The 18,872-nt window shown below is 35.6% G+C and overlaps 1 non-coding gene across 1 annotated transcript; it reads left to right on the top strand.

The window, feature by feature from the left end:
• Nucleotides 1-16,035: 16,035 nt before the first annotated feature.
• LOC129689177 (U2 spliceosomal RNA) lies at nt 16,036-16,221 on the top strand. The gene has a single exon (XR_008722047.1). It is a non-coding gene; the product is annotated as a U2 spliceosomal RNA (small nuclear RNA).
• Nucleotides 16,222-18,872: the final 2,651 nt, after the last annotated feature.

The following is an 18,872-nucleotide window of genomic DNA, read 5'->3' as shown; positions in this document are numbered from 1 at the left end:
TTGATATTGTGTTCTTATCGCTAGTATCATCATGTGTTAGTACATGCTTGAAATGATATACTCTGTTTTATATTTGAGAAAATTCCACATTTGTTCTAATAACATTATTAAATATACTCAATGTCTCAATTTTTCATATCTTTAAAAAACTCATATGCATTGGCTATTATAGTATCAAAAAGAAATAGTTTAATAATTATATAAACATGACTAGTTTCATAGTCATGTTTTATAATTTTCTATAAAAGTGAATTTTTAAAATTTTTGTTTCAAAGGAAAGAATTAACACAAATATTTACGTCTGTTGGGATTAGAATTGCATAATCATCCTGTGAATCTAAACTCAGGAAAATATTATATTCTCAGGATGAGTGAAGCAATAGTTTTACTTTATCAGAAACAGCATCATTTTAATTAATCTTTGCACCAGTTGGTAATTTGGCACTAATATGATGTTATGATCCATGAACAGAATTTCTGATTAGAGTAGTACCCAAAGAATGAGGTTTTATTGTAATGAACTGTAAAGGCTGAAAGCTTTTAAAGAATTCTAATTAAAATGTTAAAAGATTGATCTACTGAAATAGTAAATTAGGTCTGATATCTTTCTAATGAGAAAGAAACTAATTCTTCAGCTGTTGCTTTTTTGTCTTTGTTGTTGCTGCTCTTAATTCCAAATATGATTGTTTTTTCTTTAAGGGTAAATTCTTTATTTCTAAACAAATTTTTCTTGTTTATAGTTATTAAAATTTATTGAAAAACAATACATGGAAGTGCTTTCCCTGTAGTCTACTCTTACCAAGATTTTGCTTTCTGAGAACTGGAAACCTAAAGCTAAAATGCCTTTATCTCACCTCTATTAAAGTGTCCGTACCTAACAAATTTATTCCTCCTAGCTACACTGGAGGATTGTTTGACTATAAGAGGTAATCCACAAAAGAAAACATGTTCTTACAAATTTGACAAAAACCTATTTCAGGAAAATATAATATCATGAAAGAAAAGGTAAATTTATGCATGAGGAATAATTACATATAATAGAATTTGACTTCAGTCAAGTGTTTTGGACTAGTATGTCTTGATGTTCACACCAATGGCAATGTAGAATACCTCTCTTATTATTTAATTGGGTGAACATTATCTCTCACAAAAGAGAGCTTCTTGACTTTAATATGATGATCTACACTCTGTTCATATTTAATATTTTATCAAATATTGCTCACATAAATATTTACTGTATCCTGCTTCTACAAAGCCTTTCCCTAGACTGATTTGTGGTAATTATTCTCTAACATATCTTTTTGTCATCCAGAACGTATTTCTCTAGATTCAATAAACTAAAATTAATGCCGAGAAGGAAGAATTGATTCAAGGTTACAGCAGAAAACAACAAAATCGGAGGAGAAAAAGAAAAAAATGATAGTACGTAGACATTCAGTTACTGATTGCTCATATGTTGCAGTGTGAATCAACAGTGACATTAGGTGTAAGGAAATGGAAGCGTGAAAGATTAACCAATTTATTACAATAAATGTATGCTACATTTCTTGTCCTCTATGTCTTGAAAAACTGCTTAATGTGTTTATATAATTCATATTTTCATAATGATAACTTAGTATCCGTTAGAATGTGTTGTTAGGTTGTGTTAGCAAGCTCTCCGTTACTTTAATGAAGTTTCTAAGACCGTTACTTTGGAAGTTAAGATAGTTCTTTCGGTTTAAAAACCTATAATATCAATAATTATATTTTTACCTGGCAAGGGCAGCACAGGAATTTGGAGATTATATCTGACCATATCTTCAGATTATAAGGCAGGCAGCTGAGATGAAGGAAGGGTTATTATTTTATTACCATTATTGTTTACCATTACTTACCATTATTTTGCAAGGGCATTCTCTCGATTATCCTGTAACCTCCCCCAAAGTCTCGTAAGAACCCTCAGTACAGTATTTTCTAATATCACTTCTCTTGGTATTTAGCCTTTACCATAAGGACACTTGAGGAAATTATCTATATTTAAGCCATAAGCAAGACCATATATATAACTTATAATTAAGTTTACATGTATTTGTACTATCTGTGCATATATTAGTATGTGTACTATATATGTATGTTTAAACTTCATAGATTATATCAAGCCAAAGTCTAATATTTCTGTGTTGTGAAGTAATCAAAGTCAACTGAAAAGGCAATAACATGAGAAAGAACAAACAACTTAGGGCAGTTTACATAAAGAAATGAATATGTTGTGCATCTCTTAAGCTTCTGAAAGTATTGAAGTCATTCATGCAAAAGAAAATGCAATTTAAAGCTAAATTGAGTTCTTGTGTTCAGTTCAGTTTTATAAATTAAAATTGGGAAAAAAGGCTTAGCATTTGTCATTTTTTGATGCTCTAAGCATTCATCCATTTTTATGCTAGGAACAAAGAAAATGGCTGAAACTTTGATGGAAACAAAAACAATAACAATAATTAAAAGTATGCTAAAGTTGAATTTTTGAATCAAAAGTTTCTTTGTGGGATCCACTGTCAACTATGAATCACCAAAGCTTTAAAAATTACATATATAAAGCTACTAGATTGCTTTTAAGTATAAGGAACTGGAAAAAATAGTAAAAGATTCTACTTTGGTTTAACAAATTTATAAAAACACAATGAAAAACTATAGCAGTAATATGGATATATGTATATATATATATTGTATAATTCCAAAGTATTCGTTATGAATTCCAATTTTGTATCTTTTGAAAAGTGAATATTAATTGTTATTTTAAAATAGCCAGATAGTGGAAAGAGCGTAAGAATCAATGTGTACAAAGGACAGGAGGAAAACAAGGCCTTCTAAATCAACGAAAAAAAATGGCCCTATGAACTAACAGAGAAGGTATCAGCAAGCGTCAGGGTTGCACAGGTCTATAGGATGTTCTCTGCATATGCATACATGTATACATACATATACATATAAACATGGCGTCCCATAAAAACACTACAGTAAAACCCATTACATACATATGTGTGTGTGTGTATTAAGGAGTGAGTCACTGATTTTTTTGCATTCTCTTGGGCTCTTTTCCATCTGTTGGTTTGTCTTGTTCATCTTCAATTTAATGGTTTTTGTTTTATTTTATTGTGTTTTATTTTTTCATGTTTCCGTGATATCTTTTTTTCAAATTATTATTATTTATTATAATTTATTCACTTTGTATCCTGGCTGTGGTCCCCACCATCATCTCCTACAGTGTGTCCCTCTTCCCCTTCATGCCTCTTCCCCTTACTAGGGAGACTGAGCTGCCATAGGCTACATCTGAGTAGGGGTTCCAGGTGCTCTCCATGCATGGTCCTTGGTTGATTCATTAGTCTCTGCAGCCAACCTGGGCCCAGAACTTTTCAGCTCCACTGGTCTCCTTGTGGAGCTCCTGTCCCCTTCAGGTCTTCCTATCTCCCCCTTCTCCCATAGCATTCCCTGCACTCTGTCCAAAGTCTGGCTATGAGTCTCAACATCTGTTTTGATACCTAATAGGTAAAGTCTTTCAACAGGCCCTCTGTGGTAGGTTCCTGTCCTGTTCCCTGTCTTCTCACTTTCTATGTATCTCTTGTTTGCCATTTGAAAAGATGATTGAGCATCTTCCCTAGAGCCTTTCTTGTTGTTTAGCTTCTTCAGGACTATAGATTTTAAAGTATGTTTATCCTATATTGTATGGCTAATATCCATTTATAAGTGAGTATATACCATGTCTTTTTGCTTCTGGGTTACCTCACTCAGGGTGATCTTTTCTAGATTCATCCACTGGCCTGCACATTTCATGATTTCCCTGTTTTTAATAGCTGAGTAGTAGTTTATTGTGTAAATGTACCAGAATTTCTGTATCCATTCCTTAGTTCTACAACATCCAGTTTGTTTCCAGATTCTGGCTATTACGAATAAATCTGCTACTAACATAGTTAAGCAAATGTCCTTGTATAGTTGAGCATCTTTTTGTTTTGTTTTTACATTTTTATTTTTAATATTAATCAGACGTTATTTACTTTGTATCGCAGCTGTAGCCCCCTTCTTCATTCCTTCCCAATCCCACCCTCTCTCCCTCAACTCCTCCCTGTCCCTTTCCAAGTCTACTGCTAAGGGAGGTTCTCCTTCCCTTCCATCTGGCCCTAGCTTATCAGGTTTCTTCAGTATTGGGTGCAATTTCCTCCTCGTGGCATAGAAAGGCTGTTCCTCCCTCGGAGGCAGGGGGAGGTAAAGGAGCCAGTCCTTGAGTTCATGTCAGAAATAGTTCCTGTTCCCCTTACTAGGGAAAGCCACTTGGATACTGAGCTACCATGGGCTACATTTGAGAAGGGGTTCTAGGTTATATCCATACATGGTCCTTGGTTGGAGAAACAGTGTCATAGAGGACCCCGGTGCCCTGATATATTTTGTCCTTGTGGAACTTCTGTCCTCTCCAGGTCATACTAACTCCCCTTTTATATGATTCCCTGCACTATACTGAAGGTTTGGTCATGAGTCTCAGCATCTGCTTTGATACACTAGGTAGAGTCTTCCAGAGGCCCTCTGTGGTAGGCTCCTGTCCTGTGTCTTGTTTTCTTCTACTTCCCATGTCCATCCCATTTGTCTTTCTAAGTGAGGATTGATCATCTTATTCTGGGTCCTCTTTCTTGTTTATCTTCTTTAGTTCCTCATATTTTAGTATATTTATCCTATCTTATAGGATTATATAAGTGATTACATACCATGTGCATCTTTCTGCTCCTGGGATACCTCACTCAGGATAATCTTTTCTAGATCCCACCATTTGCCTGTAAATTTCATGATTTCTTTGTTTTTAATTGCTGAGTCATATTCCGTTGTGTAAAAGTACCACAATTTCTGTACCCATTCCTTCATTGAGGGACATATGGGTTGTTTCCAGGTTCTGGCTATTACGAATAAAGCTGCTACAAACATGGTCGAACAAATGTCCTTGTTGTGTACTAGAGCATATTTTGTAAAGGGAATGGAAGGGTAATGGGGCCACCTCTGACAATTGGAGTCTGTTGCCAGGTAATCTGTTTTAGATCACTTTTTTCTGGACGAGCTACCTTACTATGCACTCAGTCCTGATGTGACTTGAAATGCTGGGGTGGGTGGGTAGAGGGGGACTCCCTTTCTCTGAGGATTTGGGGAGGGGGAATAGTGGAGACAGGGAGAGAGGGTAGGACCAGGAGGAAGGAGGGAGGGGGTTCTGACCTAGATGTAAAGTGAAAAACAAAACAAACAAACAAAAACAACAGAGTAGCTCCCATACACAACAAACAAAGGAACTTTTCTTTATAAAGCCAGATGTGACAGATGTGGTGATCGCATGTCTTTAATTCCAGCCCTCAAAATGCTGCTTTAAAATCCCACGTGTGGAAGCAGAAAGCTGGGCCCTACTTGTCTGTAATCCCAGCTAGGGGGAGTTTAGTGACGGGAGATCCACCAGGGCATGAGAAGAGTGGAGAAGGATGCAGGAGGATGTTAGACATCCTTTCTGACCTTCTTATGTTCACTGGCATGCGGGTACCAGAGCACGATTATGGACACCCATCACATGCTTAAATACACAGATAAATACACAAATAAAACAAATGAACAAATAAAAAATATAATAATAAAAATTCTTCAAAGAAGCATATGGTACTAGCAGCTTATGGACGGAGGCCAGCGATGCAGCTTATTTGAAGTGTGGGCCTCCTGAAGAAACAACAGAATTATCATACTGGATCGACATTTCCTACTGTAGTTCTGCAAATGAGACGCACTAAAAATGGATTTGATAACTCATCCCTCATAACTTTCTCTGCAGACGTGTAATAGAAGCAGTGAAGTTTCCAGGTTGGCCACGTGGCTATCAGGACCCCTGACACTTTACAGAAAGAATGTAAAGTATCTGTTGGAAAGTGAAAATGAAGACCAGAAAGGATTCTGTATTACAAGTAGTTCCTAACGCACATATAGGGTTTAAAGTCAGACTCTCTCCAGACTTGAAAACAAGCAGACAGATGAACGTACAAAATAGGGACATCAGGCAGTGTCTCAATCACAGAGACTACTGTTGTAAACTTATTGCAAGTTACTTTATACACCACACACTAATGAACAACTCTTGCTGCAAAACTGTAAGAATCCAGAGTTCCTCATAATACAACTGAAAATAAATCTTCTTTTCAAGGAATAATGTGAAGACTCCTAAAGTCAATGATGTGACATTTTTATAGGGCATTTTACTACATTTTAAAATGCTTTGAGAGTGTTGTATGTTTACTAGTATGTAAGGTATGTATCCTTACAGAAGCATAGCCTAGGTTCATTCTAGTCCTTTTGTGCTGGCGCTACTGAAGATTCATGCTACAAGGCTACAGGAATTAATTGCTCATTTAGAATATTATGTAACCAATGTTAAAATCATTTTATCATTATTGAACTATATCATGAATGATTGTACTTTAACTTATTTCATGTAACTTAAGTTTAATTTAATAGGTCATTTTTTAGTTTAATTAAAATTTATAAAAATATTAGTATCTGATTTGTAGTTACGATTTATGAATAAACTGGTTTTAATGTAAATGTTGCTAAAATTAGAGGCTTCTATACAACTTATTTACCAGAGATATTTGGCTCTTTGTGCGGTATAATATATGTGGTTACATAACAGTGGTCATAATCGTTATGAGTTACTCAACTAAATGTAATTAACAATTCTATTAGAACATTTATTTGAATAAAATAAAATGCTCTTGCAAATGATTTGATATTCTTAAACACATTTTCTTCAGTTATTTAAAAACAAAATCAGTAATTCTATCTTTTTAGGAACACCTGACATACTTCTTAGCATTAAATATGCTCATTTCTACTTTTAATGTTATTGGAATTGAACACATATTTGAAAGAAGTTAGATTGTGTCAGAAACATGGTAAATTTTGATTTCTCATAAAACATTTTATCTAAAGACAATACCCAAAGCAGAGTTCTAAAAAGAACTATATCCTTAGCATGGAATTTATCCATTCCTAGTGACATTATTAATGCTTTTTACTCATTATTTTTTTAAATAATTTAATAGAAATAGAAATGATAGTTGATAAACTAACAGTTGAAAATAATATATCTTATGTGTGGTGATTGACTTTTGTCAGTTCACAGTACCCTGATATTTGGTCAAACAGGATTTCAAATGTTGCAATGACAGAATTTTTAATAGGTACATTTCTGTCAGTGACCTTTGAGGAAAGCAGATTAGTCTTCATAATGAAGTAGTCTCACTTAATTAGTTGGTATTTGGTAGAATTAATACTGACTTTTGCAAACAAGGGAACCTTATTTCTCTCTCAAAAGTGTAGCTCTTTATCAAATGTAATTTGGTTGAATCTCTTTTTCTGAATCCTTGAATCTAGATTAGCCTCAATTTGATTAGACAAACAAAATGGGCCATGTGCAATATTTCCCTATTTTGACTATGGTTTCAAAACCTATATAATTTCCTTCTCCATGATTGACTCAAATACCCAGCTCAGTTAAGTGCTATATGATAAGAAAGCCCAGAAGAATCTCTAACTCCCTGTAGCTCATTTTGGGAATTAAATTTTTTACCCTTGATGGAGGAGGGAGACTTATAAGACATACAAAGTGACAGATCAGGAAACTCAAGAAAAAAAAAGGCATAGAGTGAAAAGAGACTTAAAAGGCATATCCTTTAGTATTTTTAAGTATTAATTTTTATTTCAGTAAAATGTTTTAGGGGTTATTGCAAAGGGTACTGTATGGCTTGAATATGTATTCGTGTGAGGCCTGCCTACATGCTTGCATCTGAGTAGGTCTGAGACACAGAACTGTGCTCTTTTCAGTGCACCTAGTGCTCCGAAGTCGTTTTTAATAGAATGAAGTCATCAGCATATTATCCCCAATTTGTGAGCCTACAGGGACTGTTCTTGTTCAAACTACCATATACACCTCCAAAGTATAACCTATTGTGTTTGCATAATGTCATTGTATGTATGTTTTCAGGCCTAACCATTTGGCATTGAATACCAAATGGTGTATTCTTCCCTGGAAAAGATAGACTCTCCTGCTCTCCATCTTCCTCAGTTGCCTGTAGTTCATTATGTAGGGATAAGGCCCCAGGCAGCATGGCATGTTTATTGGTGTCCTCCTTGTCCATATCCTGAACTATATGTGTGCGAATGTTTTAAACATACATTCATTGGGACTGGGATCCACAATTTAGTGGTTTGAGTGTGATTTCCATTGATTCTCCAAGGGTCTCTTAATGTAGCAAAAAGAATTTCCTTGACGGGTATAGAGACTACATTTTTCTATGGACATAATATTTTAAACTATATTGGCTTTGTATTGAATATTTGTATATTCTCCCCTGATAGCCATGGTTTCACTAGCATGTTTTTCTCTCTTCTGAGAGGTTCTGAAGTCCAATTAGATGGCTGTTGGGTACCAACAATATATATGTATGTATGTATGTATGCGTGTGTGTGTGTGTGTGTGTGTTTGTGTGTGTGTGTGTGTGTGTCAGAGAGAGAGAGAGAGAGAGAGAGAGAGAGAGAGAAAGTGATTACAGCACCTTTAGAGTTATTGTGCTATGCTTGTCCCTGATATTCAAAGGCAGGAAGGAGAGATGCGGAACTAAAACTTTAATGTAAGATTATAATGCAATATACATATCATATTATACATATGTAAATGATAATTCTCTGCGTTCAGTCAGCTTTAGGAAACATTTATTCTCATTTGAGAAACATACTAGAAAGCAATTCTGTTTATATTTATAATTACAATATTTTTTCTCACTTAATTATCAATTCAACTGAAAAGCCATGCAATTCAAGATCCATAGACTAATGTATTTGCTTGAAGTTTGTTTTTCTTTCTTATGAAAGCAAATTTTTCCCTAATAAAACACAGTAAACATTGTTGGAGCATCTGCTTTCTCAGGTGTTCTGTTAATTGACTTCAGTTACTAATTTTTCCAGAGGAGCAGCGGTTGCACAACTGAATTGAAGATTAATGAACACAAGTTTATAAAACAAAATTGAAGAAACTAGGAAAAAACACAGACTTTAAAGTACTTATCTAGTGATCTCTGACTGGAGTCACCCAGGCACTGGACTGTCTCAGCTACATACCGTACACTACATTTCAAATTAAAGACAGTCATTAAGAGTAATAACTGTTGGGTCAAAGAGATGAGTAAAAAGCATTTAGACTATCTTTGTATTTAGGAGACATCAAAGAATAAAAGAAATACACAAAGATACAAAAAGAGATGAGTATTTGACACTGCATATATGTGTGTTCAATTACATAAAGCCATCAATTGATAGTTCTTGCTGTACTCTTTAAACATTTATGCCAAATCTTATCAATGAAGTTATCCATCAAAAGCAGAGCAGATTATTTCATGAAATGTACTCCTAAAGAAAAGGTAAGAATTTTCTGATAGATTTTTAGCTTTTAATCATTTTCTCCTAAAACTAAATATATCATCATTAACACAGCCATGTTCAAAACTGAGTGAAAAATATCACAGCTTCTCTCTAAGAGTTCCATAAAGAATGTCTGATGGCATAGAGAGCCTAAACACATATTTTCTGATATTTTACAATATATTTATTAAAATGAATAATTGTTGAGTAGGTATTTCACATCTAGATAGGTTTTTCAACAGTCAGAACATGGGAAACAACATTAAAGAAAATAAGGTTTGTATATACAAAGCATAGATATTATGCTTTGTAAGGTATTTGGAGATAATATGTACTGTTCCAGTAGAGCTTAGTGGAAAAAGGAGAACTAGCTAAGGACTATTTAACGATGAAAACAGGACTAGGAAGTAACTTCAGATATTAGACAATCATTTAGCATATGCAAAACTGTGGTTCCTATGTTCAGCATTACAAAATAATTAAACAATCAAATAAAATTACCAAGTCATAAATGATAGCAGCCTCTCTCCCTCTCCAGTACATGTGAAATAAAATGCTGCAAATCTCCCCATAAGCAAGAGGAGTGAGTGAATGGTTTTACGGACAGAAGCGTCGTAACAGTGTATGCAGATCAGTGACTCGCGGTGCTGGTTTTAAGACATCCTGTAGTTCTCTACAACACTGAAATCTTTTCCTCTGTCTGTGTTGGTTGTTCAAGCTTAGTGTATCTGCATAGTTCTGCTTCACGCAGGATTTTCTGTGAATGCAGAAAAGTGATGATATAATAAGTCATACTAAAAAGAATTCTAAGATTGTGTAATGATAATAGGCACATAAACCATTCTATGACAAAAAATGTGTCTTCTAGGCATAAATCTGCGAGACTGGGCTACTGTTGGGGTAAGGAAGTGTGCTTGCTGTATTACCATATTTTGTCTGGTTAGTATGAAGATAAACTACTTTCGATCAAGTGGCTTTCTTTTTCTTTGCTTTTAGCTATTATGGAGTAAATTAAGAATTCTAACAATGTCACAATTACAGAAATGTTTTCTATTTTTCTTAAAACTGTTGCAAAAGTTGAGGAACAACAGTAAGAAAAGCTATGGTTGATAAAATTAAGGTTTTATTATAATTTCAATCTTTTTTATGATGATGGACTTTTAGCATATTTGTAATAATATCTAAAAAATAATTCTTATATTTATTTCATTTCAAGGTTCATAGTACAGAAGAAAATAATATTACTAACTGACCTATTTATAATTTGTGGTGTAATTTATGACCCAATCTAAATAGTGTTATATTTTCATTTGGGCAAAAAGTTATAGGAGCTATGAGAGGAAAGGGGACTTGTGGGAAAAGAAGAGAGGATTAGCAGTATAGGGCAGTGAAACAATGGGGACGAGCAGTCTATCTAATACCTTAAATGCTACTTTAAATTAAAAAAAGTTTTATTTAAAAAATTGACAGTAAGTAATGAAAGTGAGCTATGGTAAACATTGATAGATTATCACTAATAGTTTCTGCATTAGAAAGATAATTCAAAATGACTGTCCTTTTCAGACCTAATCTTGTTCTCACTATATCTGAGAAACACTTGCTTTTAGGTTGAAATTTTAGCACAAGTGTGTGCCACAGAGGGCAGACAGAACTTCTGTAAAACACTGTATCTTTGTGGAGCACTGATGTTGCCAACACATGAACCAATTGTCTACACTCTTCGATTTAAACTAACGTTTGTGTCAGCACTGTAAAACATGCTGTTCATTTCTGAGATTATGAAAAAAAAACATTTTCTAACATAGTATGTGAATACATCTCCATTAATTTATTGATTTCACTGTATTTGTATTTTATTTATTTCTACATATGTGACACTTTGAATTTTATGAACATGTAGCAATAGTTTTATCTTAATTCCTGGATGTTTACTTAAATAAAACATAGTTTGAAAGTGACAAGAAATGCCTTACCAAGCCACAGAGGAATACAATGCAGTGATTCCTGATGAGATTTGATAGGATAGGGTCAGATAGAAGTGGAGGAGGTCCTCCTCTATCAGTGAACTAGGGGAGGGACATAGGGGTAGAGGATGGATAGAGGGGAGACTGGGAGGAGATGAGGGAGGGGGCTATGGTTGGGATACAAATAGCATAAATTGTAATAAATAAAAATGTCTATGGGCTATACATCTGAGCCTGGGTTTTATTTCCTCTCCATGCATTGTTCTTGGTTGGGTATTAGTCCCTGCAGGGCCCCCAGGGCCCAAGTTTTTTCTTTTGTTTGTTTTGTTTTGTTTTGTTTTGTTTTGTTTTGTTTTGTTTTGTTTTGGCACTGTTGGTCTCCTTTTGGAACTCCTGTCCCTTCCAGGTCTTTCTATCTCCCCCTTCTTTCATAAGATTCCCTGCCCTCTGCCCAAAGTTTGGCTGTAAGTCTCAGACTCTGCTTGGGTACTTCAATCAGTATAGTCTTTCAGAGACCCCCTGTGGTAGACTCCTGTCCTGTATTCTCCTGCTTCCAATGTCTGTCGTGTTTGTCTTTCTGAGATTGAGCATCTTCTCTAGGGTCTTCCTTGTTGTTTAGCTTCTTTAGGAGTATAGATTTTAGTATGTTTATCCTATATTATATAGCTAATATCCACTTATGAGTGAGTATATACCATGTGTGTTTTTCTGCTTCTGGGTTACCTCACTCAAGATGATCTTTTCTAGTTCCCACTATTTGCCTGAAAATTTCATGATTTTTCTTGTATCCAGTGGAGTCCCTAATAAGGGGAGCAGGAGCTTTCTCTGAACTCTCTCACTGACACTCAGTGAGAGGCTCTCTGATCCAGGGAGCAACCTTGCCAGGGCACAGAGGAAGACAATGCAGCCAGTCCTGATGAGACCTGATAGGCTAGGGTCAAATAGAAAGGCAGGAGGACCTCCTCTATCAGTAGACTAGGGGAAGAGCATAGGGAGAGAAGAGGGAAGGAGAGTGGGATTAGAAGAAAATGAGGGAGGGAGCCATAGCAGGGATTCAAATTGAATAAATTATACATGATAATAATAAAAAATTGAAAAATAAAGAAAGTGAATAAAAATTAACTGTCTCAGGAAAATTAACATACTGAAACAATTTCTAGGATTTGATTAATCTTAATAGATTTTTGCCCTAAACATAAGATATAAGAATCCCTAAGTATTACAGCAGGAATTTACCTGGAGGTAAAAAATGGTCAAAAACACTCATTAATTATATACAAAATGCTAGTCCTTGAGAACTATTCAATTTAATCAGTTTCTAAAATGTAACAAAAAGAGGAAATAAAGTTGCTTTCATAGACATTTGGCAAAGCAGCAAATTAATTTTCACCAGATCTTGATGAATGTGTGTGTGTGTGTGTGTGTGTGTGTGTGTGTGTGTGTGTGGTGTGTGTGTGATTATATTGTGATTAGGTGCTTCAGAACTACTTAGGAAATTAGAAGTAGATAGAAAAAACTTTAAAAGCTTAGCAATTTACATATGATTTTATAGCATCAGTTGAATGAGTCATTTTATAGTCTATAATTGTTACATGTTTTATGAGTACAAACATAAATGCTTACGATTGTAAGTCATAAACTGACCACTATAAGTTTGCATTCTAGTTATTCTGGTCCTTTTATTGTCGAGTCCTGTCATATTATTTTTTACTTTTCATACTAAATCGTTCATGAAGTTTGTCCTTCAAAATTTTCCAGGTAATCATGACAAATTGCTGTTAATACATTTCCTTTTTTATTTTTGAAAGGTTCTACATATCACTACTGGACAGCTCCATCCCCAATTTAGACAAGACCAAGTCTCCAGGTTAAAAGGGTAAAACTCCGTCTGGTAGGACTGGTCGATGGACTCAGTGTAAACCTTCAGTCTTGCTGCTGTGTGGATCCTCACAGAACCAGCCTTGTTTTCCTCCAGGGTCTTCTCTTAGAGTGGGACCTGATTTCATTACCAGTTTTCATCCAAATCCATTGAGGAATAGGACAATTTCACTGTTCTTTCTTGGCCAGGAATCACTTGATTCTGTGTCTTGTGAGAAGACACAGAGAGAAGCCAAGTTAGCATAAGGCATACGATGGTGGAGGAAATATATTTCAAAATCTCTTCTCTTCGTAGGCACTCTGCTAAAATTCTGAAAAAGAGGGAAAAAAAGGAAAAGAAAGTTAAAATATAAAGCTTAAAAAGCAATTTAAAGAATGGTTGTTAAGTACATTGCTTAAAATGGAAATTAAAACTCCATGTCTGTCTTTAATTCAAAGATTGAAGAAGAGATAGCTCAATTTCCAAGTGGACTTTCTCCTGGAGACAGTGGTATTATATTTGGGTGTTTGTTTATTTGTTTATAAACTACAGATGCCTCTGTCATGATACTGTTCCCAGAAAATTCATCAGATCCATAAGACCTATCGGTTTCTAATCAGCCAATATAATTCGTGTTGTGCATCAGGAAAACAAAAGACGCTGAAGACAAAATGGATCATGGAGAATCATTCTTCTACTCCTTGAGACCAACATTTTTAAAAAATCTTAAAAATATAAATGGCACTACATCTGGGCATGGGGTTTTGGAGGGTGGGATTGTGAGGGGAAGAGGGAGAGGGCTACACTGGGATACAAAATGAATAAATTGTAATTAATAAAAAATTAATTATATGTACACATATATGTGAAGGTGGAATGAAAATAATGGTAGGCACCTTTGGGAAGTTATTTAAACTTTATGAGTTTTGTAGCTGAACTCAAGTAATTATTATGTAGATGTGAGAGTGAAGGCAGCACAGGGTTAAGGGGAGAGAAAGCAGCAGGGAAGCAAACGATATGTGAAGAATTGTTATTTTTAAGACTTCAGAAGATGCAAGGCAGTGGATTTGGATGACTTGATAATTTTTGACCAGTCTTACAAGCTATCTTTCAATTTTCATCAGAAGCAGGTGGCATAAATGTGTCAGATGGAAATCTAGGTGGCATTTAGAAATTACATTTTGTCTCTGAGAATTCAGTTTCTATCAGCATATAACAGGTAACTCACTTGACATATTGTCAGGTGCCCTATTTGCTTTTTCTATGTTCTGTCCTCACCCAATACTTTCAGTGTACTGATGAAGCACTGATGTTCCTTGGCAATCTTGCTTCTGGAAATAGGCAGGATGGAACACATAGCATTTATGGATTGGTGCTTTATGAGTAGAGGCCTATGCAGCAAATCAAACTGGGAAAAGGTTTTAATGGGTAGACAATGTCGGGGGTGGCCAGTTTTCAATTTCATTCTAATGGAGTTGTAATAGTGTAGACTTTTCCTCAAGTTCTTCTTGTTATTTCTGTATAGCAATTGGGCTGTGAGTTAAAGAATGGCAACTAAAGTCATAGATATTTTAAAATAATATTTTCAATGTTATGGCTCAAATGGCTGGCTTTAATAAAATATTTTTTGGGGCACAGACAGTTTCTTGAATAAAATAAGGTAAAATTTCTAAGTGAGCTGAAGGGATACTAGATGCATTACGAAGGAAGCTATATTCCAACAAAATTTGTGGTTCAGATGCCTCCTCAATTTCAATCTAATATCCTTGGAAAATCTATATGGGAATGAATATAGCTCAAAAATATTATGTGTGAACATAATTTATCTCCCAATGTAGTTAGAGTATTTTAATGTTTTTTTTTGGGGGTGGGGGCATGAAAGTAATAGAACCTAATGTGACCCTTTTGCAAGCTTTTAGCTTTCTCAGTGATGGCTTTGATAGTGGTCAAGCTGAACCCCTATGAATGTTATTTTATTTACCCAAATGCAAACAGGAAGGCAAACACTATGTTATAGACTAATAAGAGAAAATTAATTAAGATATTCAAATACCAAACTGCATTGGCACCTTCTGGTAAAATACAAAACAAAAACATGCAGAAGCGCACTTCTACTAAGTGTGTATATATTTGCCCCTCACTCTGTGCAGAAATAGAAGCACACAGGTTGGGGAAGACAGAAAAGGGGCTGCTGTAGGCATGTCACAGTAGCAAACCGTTCCTTGTCAGGTTTTTGGCTACTGAGGCCATGGACGGTTGGATAATGCTAGTCTTGTTGAGAGTTCATCCAACCATATTGAGGAGAGTTTATCCGTGTGTTGTTCTCTCTCTCTCTCTCTCTCTCTCTCTCTCTCTCTCTCTCGTTATTCCTAGGAGCCCACTATCTAGCCACAGATGTTTTGGGCATCTAGCACACATTCTTTCTGCTCCAATTTTAATCACTTTTGCTGAGCCTTGGGTATCAGGGTTCTATATCAGATATCAGCTAGGGTTGGGCAACTCATAACGCTGTAACCTGCTTAAGCTCTATAGACCCTCTGTTGAGACCAACTTTAGTTCTTAGCATAACTATGGCTCCTCTGTTAATACCTGCTGTAGCCTTTAGCATATCAGAAGCCATTTGACTCCAAGTCTCCATTTTTTTTTTTAGAAAGGGAGGGTGGGTGGGGTTGGAGGAGAGGAGGGAGGGTCCAAAGCTGGGATACAAATTCAAATTGAATAAATTGTAATAAATGATAATAATAAAAAAAATAAATTGCTTCTCGGACTTTTGGCTAAGATCAAGGGTAGTATCTGTTCTTATCAGTTTAATATCGGATACGTTCTCTAAGTCTCCATTTTGATTATAAGATGTAATTAAGTTCAAGTTTTCAGGTCCTATGTGGTCGAGAGCACGATTCAATTCAGAAGTTCAATATTTGATGCTTAGAATAAAACAATAGATGGTAAATGCATGTTCTGCTTGAGCTAAAGATAAATGGATATACTTTTAGAGTTAAGACCACAATATCCTGCTATGTTCCTTACTCCCAGAAAGCTGAAAAGCCCCCAAGAGTTCCCCTACCCTAAATTCCAGCCACTCAGCTTACAGTGCTTATCTAGCTATCTAGATAGAACACAATACACTTGAAAGAAAACTGATTATGTTTAACTAGTCAAAATGAGGTAGTGCCCTCCCCCCCTGCTTTCTTCACCTGGTTACCTGGTTGCTTCCACGGTTACAGTTTTTCATATACAAAACCTGCCTTAGGAAGTGACCAGCATCCTAATCTGGCTCCCAAATGCACATTATGTCACTGACTGGTTAGTCTTTACTTAGCGGTCAATAAACTTTCATCCATTGAGTCTGGTGTTGGAGTGGTCAGTGTGCAGCTATTCCTGAACCCATAACAATAGTCACTGATTCTCTGCATTATGACAAGTTGCAAGTATTTTCTGCTGTCTCCATCTGTTGCAAAAGGAAGCTACCTTAAATGAGAAGAGAAAGTTACACATGTATGTAGGTATAAAAGAAAGTGTTTAGATACAATTAGAAACTTTGCTGCTGTAGGTATGTCACAGTAGCAAACTGTTCCTTGTCAGGTTTTTGGCTACTGAAGCCATGGAGAGTTGGATAAATTTCCTGTACAAACATGATTTTCTTCCTATTTAGTAGTCCCTAAGTAGAATTAGATAGGTATTGATTATTCCTAAGGTAGATAAAATTGTCATGAGCAATTTTGTGGATATCATGTTGATCCCACCATCCTTGGCCTTCCTAGGTTTCAGAGTGGTAAAACTATTGATGCTCTTTCTGACTTGGCAATCTGCAAAGATGATTACTGTACTATAAGACCCAGTCATCATAAAAAGGCTTTCTAATCAATTCAAGCTCCATTTGTTGAAGTCCTGTGTATAAATTATCTTGTCTTCAAGAAGAGGAGTTTACTTTCGAGTTCTGAGAAGCAATCAAAGACAATTTCAGTAGCATCTATTCTTATTTTAAGAGACTTCTATAATCTTTTGAATAACATCATGAGGGGAAGTCTTCCATGCCTGATACTGGAGTTATTGTTTGATTGTTTATAGTTCTCGTGGGTTGAGTACTATCATACAGTGGATATAACTCTATATTATATATACATTAATAATATATAGAGAGACACATACACAGATAATAGAACATAAAAATACTGCATATTTTAAAGTAAGCTTATAAAATAATAAAATTCCCTTTGTATTTTCAAACATCCTTAGTAGCATTTATATTACACCACATCAAATATCAAATAGACATACGTGTCAGAGTAAAAGTTAAGAAGGTAAGGGACAATGGCATGCCATAAAACTTGTTACAAATTCCTCACCTTCGAAAATACCACTTATTACTTAGTAGTTTTATATTTTTTGTTTTTAATTTCTGTCACCTGAGTCAAGAGAGAGATGAGAAGGAAGAGAGTGAGAGATGGAGAGAAAGGAAGAGAGAGAAGGAAGAAAGAGAAAAGAAAAAGAAAAAAACTAATCTATGATTATAACATGCTTGGATTTCTCTAGAAGACCTTAGCTAAAGTTGCCAATGAATATTTCATAGAAGCTGAAAATATGTCATAGTGTTATTAAAAACCATTTTAAGGAATAAAGCAATGATGTAACAAGAGTCTAAAAGATAACATGCAGCCCAAATCTTAACTTTCATCAAGTAGCTTCCATACATAGATAGGAACTGTCTGAAAGTTATGCTTTTATTTCAGCTCTAACACTTCCAAATGGATTGAAAAGTCTACAATCTTCCTTTAGTCAGATAGAGTAAAGTAACTGAGATGCGTGTAGAGTAGATAAGCACTAAGAGCACAGGATTAAGGTTTCATTTCAAGGTTAGGATAAGGGTAAACTTTTCCACTTAAAAAAGATGTCATGGTTTACAAATGCTCCCCTCAACACACACACACACACACACACACACACACACACACACACATTCCCTCACACACACGTGCACACACATACAGATGGACAGGCACGCTCAGCACATTCATACAAACATAAACACATTCATACACACACACACACACGCATGCACAGACACAGGCATACATGCATACACACTCACCATATACTCATACACACACATAAACAAACAGTCATATTTGGCTCAAATCTTGGTTTTAAAGGTAGTGGAATTTTTAGGAGGAGAGGCTTCAGTGTCAAGGTAGGTCACTAGTGGCAAGACTTTGAGGATCATACCTGTACTTCCTTCCTTCTTATTTCTCTTCTTCTGAACCTGCAGGAATGTAAACAAACATGGGTAAACACAGAGGCACACACACACACACACACACACACACACACACACACACACACAAACACACACCCCAGAAAATGAATGAAGGTGTCATCCCTTCCTGCCTATAAGGCTGCATGTTCTGAAACTGGGGCCAAAAGAAACCTGTCTTCCTTTAGCTTCAAATGGGCAGCCAGACTAGTGGGTTGTACCCGTGACAAAATATGCAGCTCGTAGGACTTCAGGACTGGCTTGTAAGATGTTAGTAGAATCTCGCAATGCGGGAGAAAAATGACAGAGGCTCCTAGAATCAGTGCTGATAAGCAATGGG

The sequence above is a fragment of the Psammomys obesus genome, unplaced genomic scaffold, assembly GCF_907164565.1.
Source record: "Psammomys obesus unplaced genomic scaffold, mPsaObe1.curated_primary_1811, whole genome shotgun sequence".
NCBI classification, from domain to species: Eukaryota; Metazoa; Chordata; class Mammalia; order Rodentia; family Muridae; genus Psammomys; species Psammomys obesus.
The sequence above is the reverse complement of the archived record's forward strand: the minus strand, read 5'-3'. Positions and strand labels throughout refer to the sequence as shown.